This window comes from Dromaius novaehollandiae, chromosome 1 (assembly GCF_036370855.1).
Source record: "Dromaius novaehollandiae isolate bDroNov1 chromosome 1, bDroNov1.hap1, whole genome shotgun sequence".
Classification (NCBI taxonomy): Eukaryota; Metazoa; Chordata; class Aves; order Casuariiformes; family Dromaiidae; genus Dromaius; species Dromaius novaehollandiae.
In genome coordinates, this window is record NC_088098.1 from 30706939 (window position 1) to 30721386 (window position 14448).

Consider the following 14448-nt stretch of genomic DNA (forward strand, 5'->3'; position numbering starts at 1 on the left):
AGGAAGGAGTTCATTTTGTAAGGACAGTACGTATGGATCTGAACTGAATGAGTAGTTACTCCCAAAGTAAGCCATTCCCCGAGAAGCAAAAAAAATTAGCGGTCCTGGTTTGCTAAGAAAAGGTAAACTGTAGTAACTTGAACAGCTCCCTAAGGGAAAAATGGAAAGGAGGTACTCTGCCTTGTATCAAATTATAAAACTTCTCACATTAGTACAGAAGAAGTTCGGTCTGTGACATGCTACTTCTTCATCCATGACATCTGCTCTGTGCTGAAACTCCACCTTCAATGGTAAGAAATAATTTCCCAGCACTCATTTTAAGACTACTGTTGCTAAGGCCAGTAGGCAAAAATGCCTACTGACAAAGCTCAAGGATAAAATTTTACGGCAGACATACGCTCTGCAGGAGACCTGTTTCAGAGGAGGAGCCGGGGCTGCCCGCAGCATGGTGAAGGCCCTGCTTCCTGCCCCATGTTGCATGCCAAGGCCAAAGGCCGACGCACGAAGGGCACAAATCCAGCTCCTGATAGCAGGGGCAGTCAAGACGGGGAGTGCAGCACCGCTCCGGTACAATGCCCCATAGCGGCAAAAGCCAGCGTGCGCTGTGCCCTAGGGTTAAACACGTCGGGAGCTTTCTAATGCCTGAGTTAGCAGGGGTGAGTGGAGCTGGGGGGATATACAAGCAGACACCCTAACCTAACCCTAACACCAGCCTTTCCCTTTCCACATCCCTGTGCTGCTTCTCATCCCCAAACTTCTTTTCCTCCTCCAGAGCCTCCCACCTGAATTCCTGAGTTGCAGGGATGACCTCCACAGGACAGTCACTTTGACATGGGATACAGAGCCCTCTGGATACTTAAAGCTTAATGATGATCTTGGTGAAGGCCAGTCCCATTTCCAAATGCAGCATCAGAGTCCCTCCTCTCTTTCTAGCTGATGAAATATAGCTGTTGCAAAATGCTAGCTAACCACATTTAGCAAATGGAGATGATAACATAAAAATAAAACTATACTTACTAAAGAAACCTATTTTCCAAAACACAAACTTTGGCTAGAAACTGTGTTTTGCTTAAACGTCTGCCAGATCTGTGGACTGTCTTGTAAACAGTTTTCAAACTCTTGCTTGTGGGGAAGACACATGAGAAGGGGATAAGAGACAGATGGACATATGAAATGTATCCTGAGGAAACTTCAGAAGGAAAGAAAAAGCCTGAGAGCTGCTTTGATGTAGACTTATGAGAACCGAGTATGGTAGAAAGAAGGTGAATAGCGAATTATTATTCATTGTTTCTCAATACACAGGAACTAGGGGACAGCCGATGACATTACTAGACAGTGTGTTTAAAACAACCAAAAGGAAGTATACTACCCACATGACATGTAGTTTGATTGTGTAATTTATTGTTAGAGGATGCCAAAGTTATAAATTAACTCCAAAAGAGACTAGATGAGTTTGTAAAGAATGGGATCATCAGGACTATTTAGCACAGTGGTCTAGGTGCAGTCTGCAGCCATTACTCCAAAACCACTAACTGCTGGAAGATAAGATGGTGCCTGGGGTACCAGATGGTGTTCCAGACAGAGCATCCTTAACCCGTCTTCTTTGCAATGCTCAAACCCTAGGCATCCTGTATTCGTCATTGTAAGATTCAGCATTACGTGACAGAGCCTTGGTTTGACCTAATTTATTTGTTCTTACATTCCAGAATACAATAAATGGATCTTTCTGGGTTCTTTCTGACCTTCCAATAGCTGTAAATCTCATGCAATATACTAGAGTTTAAAGTGGTCTGTTCCTCTAGTCCATTCCTTCCACTCGGTTTCTTTTAAAGAAACTAAAAGGTTTCTTTTTTCTTTCTTCCCCACATATATATAGAACAGGCTTGTGGCCAAACTCAGAGATGGCTTGAAATACAGAGAATGGTTTCTCATATTCAAGCTAGGACATGATGTTCTGGATAGATGTACAACCAGATAGGTAAAAAACTGATTGGGCAATCGAGCGCTGAGTACTGCTCCAGCAGCATGAACCTGTGGCTTGTAGAGACCCCTTGCAACCATTGTTGGCTTTTCCAGTTCTGTGGGGAGACACTTACAACACGTAGTCAGGGACTACCCACCACAGTGACCCTTTCCAGAAGGCTTTTGGGGACAGCAGGACTTTTTGTTAATACAGGTTGGGAGTGTGTGCTGACTTTCCAGCTCTGCTGAGCGTCCTGTGCCCTGTGCAGAGGAAGGCTGCTGCTCTGGCAAGAGCACTCCCTGCCTGAGCTCGAGACCTATGCCGTCCTTAGTTGGCAAACCTCACCCTGGAAGAAATGCATACACGAGTTGTGTTTCAGCTTCTCTACACCTGTTTCAAAGGGGGAAACCTGTAAGCCACAGGCTGAGAGTAAACTCCTTTTCCTGTCATACTGCTCTGGCAATTTTATCTATCTGAATTATATGAAAATAAGAGCAATTAGCTTCTAGACTATTGTTTATTTCATTTATTTCAGCTGCCCATTTCCCATTCTTCTTTATAGGGCAACTAACAGCACATGGTTTTATCAGACAGCCTTTAAGAACTGGAATTCACAGAATACAAAATACTATTTTCCCTTACATTTTTTCCCACTTCTCAGAAGGCCGTGCAGCACGCATTTCATGCAATACCTGCTTTGCTTCCTTTCTTTCATAGTCTTAGAGCTCTGTGCATGGGATTGGTATCTAAAGCATACAATTCTTTGGCAAACAGACAATGGGCTGTTGCATCACAGATGCAGATTGTTACCATTGTTCTTCGAATTCATGAGGTTTGTGACTAGGTACACTTTTGATGATGCTTTCCTGTCACATCAAGCAACCTGTTAAAGGAAGAAATCAGATACATGGAAGTCTCCATCTACTTGCATAAGAAATAAGTTGCAAGGACCCAAGAATTTCCTGGTCATCCAGCGCACCAAAAATTAATGTTTGCTGCGAAATTACATTTCAAATCTTAATTGCATTTTAGATTTTTTTTTTTTAAATATAATGGTTTGGGATCTCCTAGGAAAAGAGAAACCTCAGTAGCACAAACTAGCTAGAAATAGAAGTTTCCTTCCTGCAGGCGCTGTGCCCCAGCGGACCTGCAGGCGTGACACTCCCCGAGCCAGGACTGCAGGGCAGCGTGGGGCAGCATCCCTGTGCTTGGCCATGTGCAAGCTCCCGCACAGCCTGGGAGTGATACGGCTCAGTGCTGTCACAAAAATGCAGCCTGCTGCCAGTAACCCTGGCCTGAGCCAGTAACCTACAAAACCTCCTTCCCTTTTTGTCTTGGCAAGGCAAAAGCTCAAGGACCTCTGCTCCACTCTCTCATGCACAGCACGAACAAGCATTTTGTCCCCAGATAGCCTGGAGAAGTGGTTTGTAGAGCTGCGATCTCCTACTCTTCTCCACTGTAGCCCTGCAGACCTGCAGTTCTGCACTTTTCCACAATGCCAGCTATGGTTTGACAGAGCTGCCCAGTTTAGTGACACCAAAGTAGTCTCCTGAACACCAGAAAGAGGAGGCTTACTAAGCACAGCCAGGCTTTACAGAAATCTTATCAAAAAGCTATCTTCAAAGAGAAGGATGGTAGAAAATCAGTAACAAATGTCATGTCAACAGATAAATTTAACAGTGAACTTTGCTTGTATGTGACTCTTCTTGTGCCTAGGGAGGACGAGAAGGAAGATCACTGCAAGATGTTTTCATAAATCATCTTGAAATTAAAAGATTGCTGCTGTGGAATTTGATCCCATTGTCTTGGGATCCATGGGGGTCTCGTACATAGGGAAAAGCTACTGAACATTTTTCCATTGAAAATCTGAATTTATTTAGAGTAGCGTATAAAGAAAATTCAAACTCTGCTCAGTTATAAACATCTTTCATTTTAGAAGAGAAAGGCTTAAGACGATTATTACCTGTAATCTACAGTACCCGCTTCACACTGAATGCGGTTCATCCCCGTACAGCACATAGCACAAAGCCTGTGGGACGCTCATGCACAGTCTGGACTGTGGTGCAAGTTTCTGAAACGAGATCCAGACTTGGAAGAGGATTGTTTTATGGACATGAATTTGCCCACTGCGTTCTCCTCACCTTTTCCCTCAGCTCTTTTGATGGGGCCAAATGATGCTTTTCAGTTTTTTTGTTTTCTGTGGCTTCCTGCTTATCAAATGTCTAGCTGTGACTTCTGGTATTCTACCTACAGTTTGTAGGATTTCCAGGTGGTCCCTCATCCAAGTACTAGACAGGATCCACACTGCTTACCTCTTATGGAAAAGTCTACAAATACCCAAATATGGTAACATTGTGCTAGAAAGCACAAAGTAATTTTAATTGTGTTACTTGGTTTGGACTTCCTTTACGGTAACTGCAGGAGAAGGTAGCTTTCTCAGGGAGAAATTCCAGTCCAGCTGAAGTCATTAAGCATTATTTGTACCGATGAGTTTTGGGAAATTCTGTAATGCTTCCTTTTCTGCAGCATGGGATAGATCTTCTGTGCACTACTGAGACCAGCATTATGATCTGTGCTCTGTGAGATTTCTAAATGCATAAAATTCATAATTGTTATATTTTTTCCTTTGTTTTTTAATGCAATAAAATGGGGCTATGGTATTTTGGACACCAATCCAATTATCTTCGGTATTTAATAAAACTCAGCACCACGTAGCTTTTTAAAATGATAATAGTTTATTCATGGCTCCTTTTGTGCTCCTCATATTAAAGTGCTTGTAGCCTCTCATTTCAAACTGTTTTTCATAGCAATATGAAAACAACTTTAGATGTGTGTTAGGCATCGGCCAAGAAGTACCCAAGGGGTGCAATTATCACTTAGTATGTTAAAACAAAAAGAGAAGGTATTGTAGCAAAAGTATCCTGAGATCAACAAGGATTCTAGAAGAATAATTGCTTTAAATTTACTTTTTTTTTTCTACTAAATAACATGAGGTTATCTTTTTACACAGGTTCTAGTCTTTCTTTTGGAGGCATGACTAGCAAATATGAGATATCTTGGACCTAGAGGAATTTAAAGTGTTGGATGATTCAAGATATCTGCCTTTAACAAATAACTTCTAATAAAACTAGATAATAGATCCAGTAGTGCACCAGGTACATAATGGGTAGTCACTGCCATGAGGCTCTTACAATCCACAATTCAAGTCCTACATGAGCACCAGGTACATGGAGCCTTCAGCCCACATGGCACTGATTAAACCATCAGGGCCTAAAAATAAATAATACAGCTGAGATGATGGAGGAAAACCAGCTGAGGCATTAGCACTTGCTGACAGTACCTTTGTACATCAGAAACTGCTACAAATTTTCCTATCACTGTTCATCCATATCTTCTTCAAATAAGTCGTTCTGTAAATTATTACACAATTCCTTGCTGAGAAGGACCCAGGACACGAGAGAGCTGCAGTATTTGCAGCATTGTTATGTTCGCTAATGTAGCCTCACTACAGCTAATCACAAGACTTTTCACCTACCTTATATCTGGAATAATAGACTTACGTATGAAAGACAAAGGCCTAAAATCAGCTTTCATGCCAATGTAAGCCATGAATAACTTCATTAGAGTCAATGTATTCAGCCAGGGTAGTTTAGATAAAGTTCGGCCCAACAAACTCTTAATATTCCAGTCTCAGCATGCCTGATGAATCATAGCCGTATTGGTTTTAGATTGGACACAGATTTTGAACTGACAAATTGTTGATAGGTTAATGGATATTCTTTTTCCTTTATAGTTTGCTTCATGTTAAGAGTTGGAGAAAATGTTCAAGAGGGGTGATTGATTGTATGCTATTATTTTATAAAGGTAATATGGGCCACAGAATGCTTTAGATGGGTAAAAGTGCACTGTGACTTCAGGTTGGATCCTCTCTACTCCCCACAGTTTGAAAGTGCAGTGAAACTACAGAAAACACACACAGAGAAAAGAAATTAAAAGGTATCTAGTGAGTTAGGTTAAACAGAACAAACTCCGTTTCAACAGCCTGCCAAAGAGTAGGCTCAGGGGAGACAAGATCACAGAATATAAATACTTCAAAGGAAGAGGATTATTCGCATTACCAGAAAATGACAAAACAAAAAGTAGCATCTTCAAACTTGGGAACACAAAGTGCAGTGCAGTAATTAAGTGCTGAATGGAGGAGCATGGTGCCAATGAGGAAGGGGCCAAGAGGGAAGAAAGAGGTCAGGAGAAGGGAAGACTTAACCTGTTGGAGAAGGAGATGATTAAAAACATAATTAATTTAGTGTTTGGGAAGCTATGAGATTAAGAGCAGGTGAGAGCAATATCCTTCCCCTCTCCAGAGAAGAATTCTTGAGCCTGCTCCTGCAAACTGGCCCACAACAGCGAAACCTTTGTCTTCAATGGTCTTCTATGTGCAAATATTAGTTTTTCAGGAAGAACCTAGGCACAGAACTAGGGCCATCATGTGCCCATGCAGTGTCTTCAACTTCCATGCAAGTCTGCATCTCCTGACCCACCCTGATGGGAAAGAACCATTCATCGTCTAACATAGTCAGGAGAGCAGGGGCTCCTAATTCTGTCTCTAACTTGCTACCTCTGTTTGATAACGTTTAAGTTAAAAAAAAAAAGGCTAAAGAATCATCTAAAATGTCATCATGCAAAAAATATAATTTAAGTTCACTAATATGTAAAGCAGAGAAACTGGTATTAGAGCTATTTTGAAACTTTGAATAGTACAACGACACACAGTGGTCTTCCCAAAGTCTCAAAAAACCAGGATGCTTGATTCCCAGCACACCTTTTTGATAAAGTGAGGAAATAATCTGACTTGCCCAGCATTCAGAGACAAAAAACTGAGACAAAAAACTGACAAAAACTGCCCTCTCGCAACTCAAGCTAGGGACCAATAGTAGCTGGAGTAGGAAGGAAACTCTGGACTCTGTATTCATGTAAGTTCACCTACTGCACGGATCAATCATTCTCTCCTTAATTAATCTGCAAATATAACTTGTTGTCCAAGGAGGGAAGGATGGGAAGCAAAAAAAAAGCCCCTTCCTGGCACCCCCGGCCCCCCGAGGCTGGGCATGGGGCACTGCTACCAGCAAGGCACTTACAGGGCTTCAAATCGCACAGCCCGGCTTCTGCCGCAGAAATCTCTTCAATCCATTCACAAAATGGGCTGTACGTCTAGGAAGCTGTGACAGAATTCCTTTCTTTTAACTTCCCACTCCTTTGTGAAAGCTAAAGGTTTTTTAACATGTGCTACATAATAGTATTTGATTAACCACAGCAAAGCTAGCCATCCTCTGTTTTTAACGTCTTACAACATTTTAAGATTCATTCCAATGCTTTTCCCTTTATGGAGAAAACTAGATATGCAAAAATGAATCTCTATTAAAAAAAAACTCGGAAAGAAGGAAGGAAGTTTTGAAAAAAATAATAGAGATGGACAAATCATTACATTTTAAGACAAAGAAGGATATCTAAATTAATTGATAATACAGAACAACCGTCAGAAACAGTCACATGCCTGCAACTACAGTATATTCTTTCCCCCTCGAAGCAATGTCAAAGGTGAAGACAAGTTCATTTTCAAAACCCTTTTCACCTTAAAAGTATTGCTTATGCTTGCTGGAGAATGGCTGTGGTCAAACAAGAAGACACCTTGGGAATATCAAGAGTTGAACTTGGGTTCAGACAAAGGATTATATATTTTTGATACACCATTAATAAAAAATGTTATTTTAGGAAATTTTTCAGTTAAGTCATTTGTTCTAAAACAGACATAAGTTTAAAATATTGACATAAATTAAAATATTTACTTTTTATACTTGTATTTTGACAATAAAGAAAATGTCAAGAGATGGCAAACTACCCTACTCAAAAACTATTTCTAGAAGAGTCCATGATTAGTCCATAGTTTAATCAGGTAAACAGAGGACAACCAATTCTAGAAATAATATTGAGTTTTATGTCAGTAGAAATTAACAGGATGAGATCTTCACTGTCTCAGATGTTTTCAGATTAATTAGAATACATAACGAAAGTAATTACATTGATATTTTGGTGCATGTCTCGGTGTTTCTTGGAAGGAGTCCAGTATGTTGTCTGTCTGTAACTGACTTACAGAATAGTGATTTATCATTTGAAATTGTTCTTTATGAACAATAAGGAGAGAGCATTTTTAGAAATAGCAAATGTCTGTTGATTTTCACTTAACTGATTTCCTTTTCTGTGCCCTAAAAAGAGATATTACTAAGAATAAATTACTGGAAAAAACCTATGTGTGTTTACCAAAAATAAAGCCCATCTTGAAGCTAAAAAGTGAAAATTGGCCTAATACTCAACATGCCTGTATATACTACAGACTGTTTATGTACAAATCATGTTACATTAATGGAAACATTTTTTGTATGGGGGGCAAAACAGCCTGTGCTATGTCAGAGCAATAACTTACTAAAGTCAAGAGAGCAAGTAGTCTTCTTTTTTTCAGACTGGAGCAGAGTTAACAAAGGGAAAAAGGTACAAAAGCAGATTTTAAGACTGAGCAAAATTGAGGCATGACATGGTGACAAGAATAGTCCTTTACGGCCTTTCGAGCATTCATGCAGAATACCAACCCCTTTCCACACGATCTCTTTAAAAAACGATGCAGGATAAAAGACGAAAAGCAGTGATTGGGAGGCTACAGCCCGTGCATGTGTACCTGGGCAACGGAAAGTCTCTGGGAGTGGAAAGGGCTATTTGCAGCGGCCTCAGGACTGCGCAGGAGGCTGGGAGGCAGTTCAGAAAAGGCAGGTGTCATGGGCCAGGCAGAGAATAAACTATGCAGAGAGCCCCCAGATTTTTTCCCATTGCAGCCTCTTCTGGCTGTGTTTCCCCCTGCCGATCGGGCTTACATCCAGAGGTGTGATTTTGGTTTTGGCTGGCTTTAAGTGTGCTGCCGCTGGCGTTCAGCAGCCGGAGCAGAGAGGAGGTCCCTCCCCTCCAAATCGCCGCTTACTGCACCGGCTTCACGGCAGGAAGTCAGCGTGCACAGGACGCAGAAGACCCCGAACCAGCATCTCCACTTTGCTGTGTTACAGGCCACTTGTAACAACAAGTTTTTACTAAAACTGTGAGCTCTACCCCTCCTGCTCACATCATAAAGACTGAGTTTCAGCCCTTCACTGGCCACCGGGTGCAGGATAGAGGCCAAAAGGTGGGAAGGAGCAGGAGCTCAGAAACTATGCTGGGTTTGGCATTGCTTATGGAGTTGGCCAACGCACATCAGGGCTCAAAATGCTGCTTGTTCTGCTTTCTGCAACACCCCGAAGGCTGAACTCGCTCTGCCCGAGGGCACAGTCCTGCTGGACTCAGTAGTTATTTCCTGAATAATTTTCCTCCTTTGGTTGAGATGATCATTTGCGACATTTATTCTCAGTTTGGTATTTTTATAATAGCTATCCATATTTTTTTGATCTGCTCCTCATATCTTTATTCAGATTCTTAGTTCTTATACATTTAAGTCAGAAAATAGCGATAGACATGTTTTTTTGTGATAATTTTTGCCTTGGACTATTTTTGACCACAGTTCAGATGAACTAAAATTTTAAAAATGCACAAAAAAAGCTTGTTAAAAGTATTCCCTCTGGTAAATAAGATGATCTTTTATCTGCTATCTACATGGGGAAAATGTTACGTTGTTAAACTAGGCTTTGTATTGAGAACTATTTGTTGCACAAAAGAAATATTAATTCGAGTTAGTGAACTGACAGATTGTTTCTGGTCATCATGGGCCTGATTTTCAAAGGTATTTGATGCCTAATAATGCAGTTCATTACCTTTGGGGAATTCAGAAATACTGCAGGAGGCCAGCTGCTTCCTTTCCATTGAAATGAGTGAGAATAAGATGCCAAGGCACTCCTGAAAGGCACTTACCTGCACCCATCCATACAAGAACATCTTTGTAAATATGGCCAGATATTCTTTAGATTTCAGATTCAGTTGACATTGTTCTTGTTCATTTGGATTTTTAAGATAAAGATTTTTTTTCTGCTATTCTAACTCAGTTTCTCAGCTCCAGATGAAGTAACCTAAGAGAAGAAAACATACTCTTGCTAAACTCTTGTTCCATTGTAGAGACTTACACAATGCAATATATAGTATTAGAATAAAATGATTTCACACAGGGTGATCATAGTGATACAGAAGATACTTTTCCCATCGAAAAAAGCACTTTTCAACTCATGAACACCTGAGAAAAGCTCATTCTTGTAGCATATTTTTTTATTTTAATAACTATAGTAAATATAGACCTTATAACAGGCTGTCATTGTTTTAAATTTAAAAGATATTTTTTATAAAAAAGTGTATTAATTTAAAATCAAAACTTCCAACTTAAAGTAAAAAGGATGGCTTTTTAAAGTTGGTAAACATCAACATAAAATCTGAAGTTTATTTGTTCTATCTTGAGCATAATCTTGGAAAAATATTTTAAGCATATGTGCTAATATCCACAAATCTGGAATATATCCAATGATACCACTGTCTTGAGTACGATATTATGCACCAGACCCTAGTAATGTAGTTATAGATACATGGATAGTCACAGCAGCAATAATCCTTCAACACTAGCTCTTATTTTCCTAGGCAGTGAAGGACATGACAACAGAAGCAGCTGCTTAGACTGCTACAGAAAGAAGAAAAATGCTCAGTTAGTGAACGTTAGTGATTCTGAGGAAGCGCATGTCTTTTATTTAGCTTGGCACAACGAAAGCCACAGCCAGCCAGCTGCTCGTCGGCTCTGCAGGTAAAAACGCAGAAGGTGGAGCGCAGTCTCCAGGCTGTTGGGTTTTATGAAGAGAGCAGGATGAGCAGAAGGGGTGGGCATCCCACCACGTTCAACCACTGGTCCAGCCCCTCAGCCCATTTCTCCTTCTTCTGCAGCAGAGGACGTGGTGTTAACAAGAGGTGCACAAATCTGAGCAGACCGGAGTCAGTACTGCCATAAGTGCTTCAACACAGCTTGAAATACATTTGGATTTTACAGTTTTTCAGTGTGCTTCTATTGTCCTAAGCTGTTTTAATGTCTTGCCTAAGATTTTGTCTCTCTCCTCATAAACCAATACTCATTATAAGGACCATTTTGTCCATTCAAGTTCTAAATCAGAGGAGCAGCTAACATTTTTAAGACTTTAACATCCAGATACACAAGCTACCTAACATCGTTTAGATAATGCGTTGGGGCTGAACATAAGTGATAATAAACTAATGTGGATTCATTATGATGACTCAGAGAAACAATATTACATTATAAATTCTAAATAATCTGTTTCTATTTAGAGTGGATGTGGTCTTGCTAGGAAAAATAGCTATCTTAAAAGTTGTTCATTTGGGCTAAAAAAGTTGTTTGAATTCTTAAAGATTACTGAAACACAGTGAAAAGTCATCCAAAAGGCTTAAAAATGAGCAACAGAAAGAGAAAAGGAGAAAAAAAGGAGATTTTGTTTTAACATGCAAGTTCCTTTTTTGTATCCTGTCATAAGAGCCTTGTTACCTCCTGATTTGGATTGCTCATCGGTAAAACATCCCTCAGGATGGTGGCTGTCATAGTTTTGTCATGTCCAATCAATTTTGTGCTATCATAACAAACTGACTTTTTTATTTTACCATGACACATACAGTCAAAGAATGAATGTGCTCATAGCACAAATCTGTTTTCTGCAACATACTGGTGTAATCTTCTCAGTCACAGGAGTTCACTGGGTCATCCCTACAAAGTGCAAAGGAAAAGACCTATTAGACCTATTTCCAGCTTCTTTCCCCCATCCCACTCCCCAATACACACACCACCTATTCTGATAATACCTCAGTATATAATAATGTCTTCCATGCTGTATTTTCCAGCTTCTATTGCCAGGTTTCCTAACAGCAGGTTGTAATTGGAATCTGACTGTGAAATAAACAGGTACAAAATGACTGACAATTCCCAAAGATGTAAAAATACGTACATTTTTAACCTCATGCTGTTAAAAGATTTCCTGGTCTGATTCTACAAAGTATTGTCTTTACCTGAAGCTGAAGAAACACTTCAAAAGACTGAACCCTTTGGGGTTTTTTTTAGCACATTCAACCAGAATTAGAAGCTTATAAAATAAGTTGTGGTATTGATGCACTTGGGATTTCTTTGAACAAAGCCAAAGAAACAGCATTTGTACCATGATTACCTAATACTCCACCTATACTCTCTATAAATTATTTGCCCGAACATATTTTTATTTGAGGACAGGACTGATGTTAATACAATACTACAGTCTGCATCTTTCTCACATCCTACCCACGTAAATAAAAAAAAAAAAAAACAGAACAACAGTGTGTCACTGTAAATACCTTACACTGATTCTGTAACTAGAAGTTATGAACTATTCCAATTACATATGATGGAGAAGTAAGAAAAATAACTTTATTTGCTATTCCTATTTGTTCAAGAGCTATAAATAAGATGAAAAATTTCGTAACAGTCACTATGTACATTGTACATAAAATGCACTTGTACTTGTTTTTTATCGTATGTTTCTGTACATGTTTTCAGTTATGTGGTTTTTGTGCACATACTATATAGACTAAAGCTGTTCAACCCCTTTATCCGCATGTTTTATTTCAAAAGATAAAAATTCCTGGGTCACACCAGAGACTGGGACTCTTGAGGGAATTAGGGGTGGAGGTGATTTGCAACTCCCAAATTGAGAAAAGCAATTACAGACTGAATAGCTAAGGCTTTTTGTAGTCCATGCTGCCAAACACTTTCCATTAGAAACCCTTCATTTCAGTTGTTCATAACTCTTCCAAAATTTAACTGTTGGGGCTGAAATTTTCCATGCCTGGTTTCCAAAAGAATGTCAGCATAAATTGTCCAGTTGTTTCCAATAATAAAGTCAGCAGAAAATACATTATTTGCCAATCATACTTTTTACCAGTGATTATTACAACAGTTTTGTCAATAATCTCTAGCAGGAAGATGACTTGAGGCAAGGAAGTGAAACCTGGCAATGTATAGTCTGTGCGTGATGGATAGGCCTTTTGTTGTGCATCTTTGTGTGTGGAGGGGTATAATGCTCAAATGTGGCCAAGTTATAAATAATTGAGAAAAAAATCTGATTGCATATACTTAGTAGAGGTTGATAAATAGCGTTTCCAAGGATTCTGTCTGTGCTAAGCATATTTTTTTTCTGACCCCAGGGAAAGGAAGGCTAAAGCAAGACTTTCCTGCAATTGCTGTTCCCAGATGTGCTGGCATGGGAACTCCAGATGAAGGCAAGGTTGAGGCTACGGAAGATGGCTGAGCAGATCTAACCACCCCCCGCGGCACAAAAGGGAGTGTGTGTGGCGGGGGGAATCAGCCTCCTTTCGAGCCAATTTAACTAGTTAACCTCACAAAACCATCCCCTCCCCCAAAACTACCCTTCTTTACTAACTGATCACTGCAGCAGGAGGAAACTCACCAGCAAGAGGCCGAGCTGCAGAAGGCAAGCAACCCAGTGCCCTAGGCTGCTCTGATCTTCTCTGGTTTCTCCATGGAAATCCTTGCAGGTTTTCAGCAAGTGGCCTGTTGTGAAGCCCACTACTAAAATCTTGAATATGATCAGGGCACTAGAAAACAATCTCCTATCTAATTCCAGGTGGAATGCACATAATGCTCAAGAAAAAGAACTGCAGGGAAATAAAGATTGATTTCATAGTTAAGACAGCTGAATGGTGCCCTGGAGAACTGAATTCTGCCCCTGACTCACAGAACTGCAGTGTTAGGCTGGGCAGGTCACTTGACAAAACTTCCCAGATTTACAGCTCAGGCTTTCTTCACGTTCTAGGTTCTCAAATGAAGACCCAGCATTTGTCCTGCAGAAGTGCTGAGCGTTCGCACCTGCATCAGCGAGGCTGTACTGTGAACAAAGTGCCCCATAATGCTACAGAGTCTGAGCAATAGCGATCTATGTTTTTTTTTCGTGTCCAAAATTTATGGTTACATTCATTATTTATATCTCTCTGCTTCAGCTTATCATCTGAAAAATTGGGCTAATAATACTCTCATTGCATCAAAGTAGTATGACAATAAGCTCAATATTGTCTGTGAAACATTCAGATACTCGACGAAAGTGAAAGAAATGGTCATAAGGAAACAAATAACTCTGCATTCGAGCAGACTTGCACAATGTGAAACGAATAAGGCATTGGACACTCACTGAACACAAGGATAAAATCATGAATTAATTAATGGACTATCTATATGAAGCATGTTTCCATGCCAGCTGTCTGATTTTAAAGAGTGTCAGCAGAGGAGGTCCACCAGCAAGGACAGAAAATTGGATATGTTCTCATAATTAAAGACAGATCATAATGCACAAACCCAAAGGAAGCAAGTTAAAATTGCACAGATTAAAACCAAGAAATACCAGAATTAAGGTTAACTGCTTGAATTTCAACGT

At 40.1% G+C, this 14448-nt stretch overlaps 1 long non-coding RNA gene across 1 annotated transcript; it reads right to left on the bottom strand.

Moving 5' to 3' along the window:
• Positions 1-10932: 10932 nt before the first annotated feature.
• Positions 10933-13357, bottom strand: LOC112983070 (uncharacterized). The gene is made up of 2 exons (XR_003259149.2): positions 11834-13357; positions 10933-11738 (listed from the first exon to the last, which is right to left on the bottom strand). It is a non-coding gene; the product is annotated as an uncharacterized LOC112983070 (long non-coding RNA).
• Between the last annotated feature and the right edge of the window lie 1091 nt (positions 13358-14448).